Source organism: Pseudophryne corroboree (assembly GCF_028390025.1).
Source record: "Pseudophryne corroboree isolate aPseCor3 chromosome 3 unlocalized genomic scaffold, aPseCor3.hap2 SUPER_3_unloc_16, whole genome shotgun sequence".
NCBI classification, from domain to species: domain Eukaryota; kingdom Metazoa; phylum Chordata; class Amphibia; order Anura; family Myobatrachidae; genus Pseudophryne; species Pseudophryne corroboree.
The window spans coordinates 936,880-945,163 of NW_026967504.1; the positions used below are offsets into that span (position 1 = coordinate 936,880).

The 8,284-nt window shown below is 46.4% G+C and overlaps 1 pseudogene; it reads right to left on the minus strand.

The window, feature by feature from the left end:
- Positions 1 to 4,825: 4,825 nt before the first annotated feature.
- On the minus strand, positions 4,826 to 6,563 carry LOC134983492 (oocyte zinc finger protein XlCOF6.1-like; annotated as a pseudogene).
- Positions 6,564 to 8,284: the final 1,721 nt, after the last annotated feature.

Here is an 8,284-nt window from a genome sequence, read left to right on the forward strand (position 1 = left end):
AGCATAGGTAAGCGTCCGGAGCCCTGTGGGCGGGCAGGCATGATGTTTCCCTGGTGAGGTGCGGCGCGCGTCCTTAGGCTGCAGACGGAGGGAGCTCCGGCCCAGCAACAATGTTGATTAGTGCGTGTCCCGTCCTGGCGCTGTCCCGCTGCACATGCTCCGCACCGCTTGCCGCTGAGCATGGCAGCCCTTGTCTGTATGCTGCAGATGCTGATCTAGCGGTGCCTGAGCTAGCGCCCTCTCCCTGGGGTGTGGGTGTCAGGCGGCAGGTATGGTATGTAGGTGGGAGAGGAGCTGCGGGTGGCGACTCGCTGCCTGCAAGTACCCTCCATATCAGCGCTGTTCCCCTCCCTGCAGATAGTGTCAGTGGCCGTGGTGTACTTTTGCTACTGGTGGCCAGGGCCGGTGCTAGGGTGTTCGGCGCCCCCCTGCAAACTATGAATTTTGCACCCTCCCATATTCCTTTGTTGTGCATCGGAGAAAGTGGTGTGGTCTCACAACTAAGGGGCATGGCCACACAATAGTACCCCCATTTAAAATTAACGCCACAATGTAGCACAATCTTATTCATCTTATACGTAATGCCCCACCCATAGTAGTAGCGTCCTTATACGTAATGCCCCACCCGTAGTAGTAGCGTCCATATAAGTAATGCCCCCCCAATAGTAGTAGTGTCCTTATACATAATGCCCCCCCAGTAGTAATAGCAGTTATATGTAATGCTCCCCAACAGTAATAGTAGCGTCCTTATACATAATGCCCCCCCAATAGTAGTAGCATCCTTATACATAATGGCCCCCAGTAGTAGTAGCATCCTTATACATAATGCCCCCCCAGTAGTAGTAGCGTCCTAATACATAATGCCCCCCCAATAGTAGTAGTGTCCTTATACATAATGCCCCCCCCAGTAGTAGTAGCAGTTATATGTAATGCCCCACAACAGTAATAGCAGCATCCTTATACGTAATGCCCCACCTGTAGTAGTAGCGTCCTTATACGTAATGCCCCCCAGTAGTAGTAGCAGTTATATGTAATGCCCCCAACAGTAATAGTAGCGTCCTTATATGTAATGCCACCCCTGTAGTAGTAGCATCCTTATACATAATGTGCCCCCAGTAGTAGTACCGTCCTTATACATAATGCCCCCCCAGTAGTAGTAGCATCCTTACATGTAATGCCCTCCCAGTAGTAGTAGCACCATCCTTATACATAATGCCCCCCAGAAGTAATAGAGTCCTTATACATAATGCCCCCCCCAGTAGTAGCGTCCTTATATGTAATGCCCCCAGTGTTAGTAGCCTCCTTATACGTAATGCCCCCCCATAGTAGTAGCGTCCTTATACATAATGCCCCCCTATAGTAGTAGCGTCCTTATACGTAATGCCCCCCCATAGTTGTAGCGTCCTTATACGTAATGCCCCCCTATAGTAGTAACGTCCTTATACATAATGCCCCCCCTATAGTAGTAGCGTCCTTATATGTAATGCCCCCCCTAGATTAGTAGCGTCCTTGCATGTAATGGCCCCCCCAGCAGTGGCGTCCATAAAGTGTGCACACACAGACATACCTCACACACACACACAATTCACACATATATACAAACACACACACACACACCCACACTATGGCCCTCATTCCGAGTTGTTCGCTCGCAAGGCGAATGTAGCAGAGTTGCTCACGCTAAGCCGTCGCCTACTGGGAGTGAATCTTAGCTTCTTAAAATTGCGACCGATGTATTCGCAATATTGCGATTACAAACGACTTAGCAGTCTTAGAGTAGCTTCAGACTTACTCTGCCTGTGCGATCAGTTCAGTGCTTTTCGTTCCTGGTTGACGTCATAAACACACCCAGCGTTCGGCCAGGCACTCCCACCGTTTCTCCGGCCACTCCTGCGTTTTTTTCCGGAAACGGTAGCGTTTTCAACTACACGCCCCTAAAACGCCGTGTTTCTGCCCTGTAACACCCATTTCCTGTCAATCACAATGCGATCGCCGGAGCGATGAAAAAGCCGTGAGTAAAAATACTTTCTTCATGCGCACTGAGCGGAATTTCACTGCGATGCGATGAAAAACACAGAGCGAACAACTCGGAATGAGGGCCTATATACACACACATACACCCCCCCCCCCCACTATATACACACACACATTTCTCTCTCACCCTCCACTTACCAAGTCTGGCTGGCCGTCACTGCAATGCTGATTCCACCACTGTTCAGCTGTCTGGTCCCGTGTAGCTCCGCCCCTCTATTCCATGTAGCTCCACCCCTCGTGACGCCGTAGCTCCGCCCCCTTTTTGAGACCCGCATAGCACACATAGCCCGCTGTCGCAGGTGATTGGGGGGGGACAGGCACAGCAGTATACTGTAAGGTAGGGTCTTGCACCTGACTGCTGCTGGCGCTGGGTATGGGGTAGCTCCCTGCAGCAGATGCAGTTGACTCCGCCCAGCTCTGTGACTCCGCCCAGCATTACGAGCACAGTCACAGATTAAGGAAAATATATAGGAGATATTTTATTTATATACCATCAGCGCTCTTTTATGTCTCCACTGAAACTTAATCTATATCGTCTAAGGCATCCCATTGCCGCATAGGCGCTATCTGATAATCAATATATTTGGTGCTCATTTAATACATGTAACATTGAATTAGCGCCTGCTTTAGCTAGGTAATTATATCTTGCATTTTGTCACCTCACTGGCGTGACAGGCTCAGCTGTCAGTCATGCAGCCCCACTGCGCCCACTCTCTCTGTACTCATACATACATGCCTTTCTGGGAGTGTCTCGTTCTGGTTGTCAGTGATGCAGCCCCACTGCACCCACTCTCTCCGTACTCATACATACATGCCTTTCTGGGAGTGTCTCGTCCTGGCTGTCAGTGATGCAGCCCCACTGCGCCCACTCTCTTCGTACTCATACATACATGCCTTTCTGGGAGTGTCTCGTTCTGGTTGTCAGTGATGCAGCCCCACTGCTCCCACTCTCTCCGTACTCATACATACATGCCTTTCTGGGAGTGTCTCGTCCTGGTTGTCAGTGAGACAGTGTCTCTGGCACAGCTGTGTAATCATGATGTGTGTGTTGAGTAGTGAGTACTGCTAGCAGCAAGTCTCACAGCTTAACTGCAGTGTAGCAGTGTGGTGGGGGTGGGAGAAGGGGGTTGCTACACCAATGAGTCAAGGAATGGAGGAGTGATTGGATGGGACTCACACAGCAGGTGGTGAAAAGCTTAAAAATGAGGAGTGGTTGGAAGGGGAAGGAACTGGTAGGTTCAGAGGGATTAGTGAGGGTAAGGACTCTCAAGGGAAATTGGAGTGGGATCCCACAGGAACCAAACTGGGTAAAGAGCAGCTTTTAGGAAGGAAATTGGTGAGTCAGACCCTGTGGTTGACCCTTCTCTGCCTCATGTGGGGTGGATCCTTGGACTCTCCAGTTCATCAGGAGGCTGTGGATTCTTCTTGCCCACTACCTGGTGGTTCTGTGGTCATCTCAGGCCATGAACCTCCCAGATGCCAGGCCTCCAGATTAACATGTAATGGTCATGGAGGTGGTCCTGGGCTCTGTGGAGGTGGAACAAGCAAAGGAAAGTTGTGTCCCTTCTGAAGGGGCAATGGTGGACATTGTGAATGGTGAAGGGAAGGTTTTTGTGGGTGAAGGAGTTATGCCATATATACCAGAAGCATGGGTCCTCAGCCTAGATGATGTGCCACCATTAATGTGGCTTCTGTCTTGTCCGACCAAGTTTGATCTATGGGCTTTGTCATTTTTTTAAGCAGGATAAAGGCTGAGTTTTTTTTATTTCTGCAGTGACCACCGTGCCATCACTTACCTGTATGCTTACATGAAACACAATGATGGAACACTTACACGGTTTCTTTACATCTTCTGGTGTCCACTCCGAGATTAGACATTATGGCGTAATTACTCAGACGGGAATATAAAACAGAATAAAAAAATAAAAGCTATAATGCAATAATTACATGCAAACAAAAGCTTTTATTATGAAATACAGGGGAGTATCCGCACCATATAGGTGTAACATACAACAAACCACCGCAGATGGAACCTGGGTGACTCTAATGCACATGGTAATGTACAGGGTATATATGGATAGGATCTTGTATCAGAAAACACTCAGCACTCCTTATCAAGATGAGTGTCAGCAACAAGTTAGGCAAACTAGAAGTGAAAACACGTTCCAATGGCCGCCATACTGTCGTGCAGCAATACAGATTGTGCAAACTGGTATTAGACATTCACATTTACACAAAGCACAAGATACAAAATAAACAGCAGAAAAAAGACCTAAGCATTTGGGATGTATTATTTAGGAAGTAAATAGAGGTACATTAATGAAAAGTGTGAGTAACAGTCATCAGTCTGCTTGTGAAGGTCTCTAGAGTGGAGGCCTCTTGGACTGTGCAAGGCAGCGAGTTCCATGGTCAGGGCTGCAAAGCTAAACGTTCAACCCATAAATGAATGACAGGAGATTTTTGGTACTGCTGGTAACAGTCCTTCATCTGTAGAAGCAAGCAAGCAGGGCAGTAAGGAGGCAAAAGCTGCTTCTAGTACCTTGGACCATGTAATGTTGGGCTGGGAAGGTCAGTTAGCCAATTATGAAATAGATTTGTCATCTTACAGGCAGCCGGTGAAGGGAGGAGAGAATGGGTGTTATGTGGCAGGAATGAGCTGGTTAGGTAACAGCCTGGCTGCTGCATTCTGTACTAGCTGTAAGCTCTGTAATTCTTTTGCTGGGTGACCCAGGTAGATGGCATTGCAGTAGTCTATGAACTTCTGGGGGAATCAAGTGCTTGATTCTGGCTATGGTCCACAGATGGAAGAATGAGGATTAGTATGTGGCAGATACCTGATGTCTGTGTCAGCCACAAACCAGGACATCACAAAGATTCAGCACATGTTCAGTATTTTGCAATTCTGAACACCAAAGCATAAATCCAGATGGTTGGTAAAGCTGTAGTCTTGTCTTTTGTTGGTGAGCTTCTATTATGTTTCACAAAGACTGAATCACAGCCAACTGGCATCATCCACCCCTGGCGCTCAGCTAGACAACCATTTAGGATTGGTATTAGGTTCTCAGTACATGGAGCAAAAAGCAGGTCATCTGCATAGCAGTGGTAGACCAGGCCATGATGTCTGATTATATAACCCAGTGGTAGCATGTATATTTTATAAAGCTTAGGAGACAGGATTGACCCTTGAGGAACATTGCATGACAGTGATAATTATACTCCAGAAGATTTAAATGGTTCCGTACTTGGGTAATGTCTAATATGTTCAACAAGAGCGGATTTATTTCTCTCAAAGCATGAAAATGGCTTCTCACCTGTGTGACTCCTCTGATGTGTAACAAGATGTGATTTATATGCAAAACATTTCCCACACTCAGAACATGGAAAATGGCTTCTCACCTGTATGACTTCTCTGATGTAGAACAAGATGTGATTTCTGTGCAAAACATTTCCCACACTCAGAACAGAAGTATGGCTTCTCACCTGTGAAATCGCTGATGTTTAACAAGAATTGATTTCCGTACAAAACATTTTCCACACTCAGAACAGGAATACGGCTTCTCACCTGTGTGACTTCTCTGATGTGGAACAAGATCTGATTTCTGTGCAAAACATTTCCCACACTCGGAACAGGAAAATGACTTCTCACCTGTGTGTCTTCTCTCATGTCTAACAAGATGTGATTTCTGTGAAAAACATTGACCACACTCAGAACAGGAATACGGCTTCTCACCTGTGTGACTTCTGTGATGTGGTACAAGATCTGATTTCGATGCAAAACATTTCCCACAATCAGAACAGGAAAATGGCCTCTCACCTGTGTGAGCACGCTGATGAAAAACTAAAAGTGATTTGTATGCAAAACATTTCCCACACTCAGAACAGGAGTACGGCTTCTCACCTGTGTGACTTCTCTGATGTGTAACAAGAGCTGATGTCTGTGCGAAACATTTCCCACACTCAGAACAGGAATATGGCTTCTCACCTGTGTGACTTCTCTGATGTGTAACAAGAGCCGATGTCTGTGAGAAACATTTCCCACACTCAGAACAGGAATATGGCTTCTCACCTGTGTGACTTCTCTGATGTGTAACAAGACCTGATGTGTGTGCGAAACATTTCCCACACTCAGAACAGGAAAATGGCTTCTCACCTGTGTGACTTCTCTGATGTGTAACAAGAGCTGATGTCTTTGAGAAACATTTCCCACACTCAGAACAGGAATATGTCTTCTCACCTGTGTGACTTCTCTGATGTGTAACAAGAGCCGATGTCTGTGAGAAACATTTCCCACACTCAGAACAGGAATATGACTTCTCACCTGTGTGACTTCTCTGATGTGTAACAAGAGCTGATGTCTTTGAGAAACATTTCCCACACTCAGAACAGGAATATGTCTTCTCACCTGTGTGACTTCTCTGATGTATAACAAGATGTGATTTGTATGCAAAACAGTTCCCACACTCAGAACATGGAAATGGCCTCTCACCTGCCTTAGCTGGCTGATGGGTAATAGGCTTTGTGTTCTGTGTAATACATTTCGCATCTATAGAACAGGGAAACTCTATAATCACTGTCAGAGCTGTAACAGATGCACCAATTTCAGAGTGATCAGGAGAACATTTCCCAGGATCAGGGGGATCAGCTGATAGAGCTGGATGTATAATTCGGGTAATGGGGTTATCTCCTGGAGAATCCTGTATACTGTCATTATCTTTTATGTCACAATCCGGGGATAACATTAGATGTCCTTCTGAGATATTCCTGCTTGTGTGTCCATCTGCTGGAAATAAAATACATTATGGAAATATAAAAGCAGACAAGACCCAGGGTGTTATAGGATACAATATATAATTCTATAACTGACATTTTTTTACCTGTAATCATTGCTTTTATGTTTATTACAAAACAAGGATGCTTAGACTGGAGCTTGATCAACACTGAACACTCATGTGGGATGACTAGAGGTGACACGGACGCTCACGTGGGATGACTAGAGGTGACACGGACGCTCACGTGGGATGACTAGAGGTGACACGGACGCTCACGTGGGATGACTAGAGGTGACACGGACGCTCACGTGGGATGACTAGAGGTGACAGACGCTCACGTGGGATGACTAGAGGTGACACAGACGCTCACGTGGGATGACTAGAGGTGACACGGACGCTCACGTGGGATGACTAGAGGTGACACGGATGCTCACGTGGGATGACTAGAGGTGACACGGACGCTCACGTGGGATGACTAGAGTTGACACGGTCGCTCGTGTGGGATTACTAGACGTGACACGGTCGCTCGTGTGCGATTACTAGAGGTGAAACGGACGCTCGTGGAATGACTAGAGGTGACACGGACGCTCACGTGGGATTACTAGAGGTGACATGGACGCTCATGTGGGATTACTAGAGGTGACACGGACGCTCATGTGGGATTACTAGAGGTGACACGGACGCTCATGTGGGATTACTAGAGGTGACATGGAAGCTCATGTGGGATTACTAGAGGTGACATGGACACTCATGTGGGATTACTAGAGGTGACATGATGCTCATGTGGGATTACTAGAGGTGTCTTGGGCTTTGCAATAATAAAACAGCAAAGAAGAGACAGTGCTGTCCTGTTTGTGCACTAATAAATAATATATAACCTTTATTAAGTACAGTAAAGTATGTAAGATAAATCAGTGATATATTAAACACAAAGGTAAATGTATAAAGGTGAATAATGTAATAAAGAAACAAGTGTATTTGTTGTTACACATCGGCATGTATATTATATTGGGTGATAACCGATTCAGTGCTGGTAATCCTGTTCAGTAAGAATAATATTAATATATTACACCCATACGAGAACGGGCTAAATTACATTCAATAATATTGTGGCAGAGTTTCCTCCAGCGGTAATCTCAATGTAACATCATACTGTATGTATAAACACTTTATGGGGGGGATTCAGTTCATCACAAAAACTCCCTAACCAATTAGCAGCAAAAAGTTATTAGTACTAATTCTCCATAGGCTTTACTGCAAGATTTTAATTCTGCGCCCAAATGTCTGACACAGACAGATGACCAGAGGTGACACGGACGCTCACGTGGGATGACTAGAGGTGACACGGATGCTCACGTGGGATGACTAGAGGTGACACGGACGCTCACGTGGGATGACTAGAGTTGACACGGTCGCTCGTGTGGGATTACTAGACATGACACGGTGGCTCGTGTGGGATTACTAGACGTGACACGGTCGCT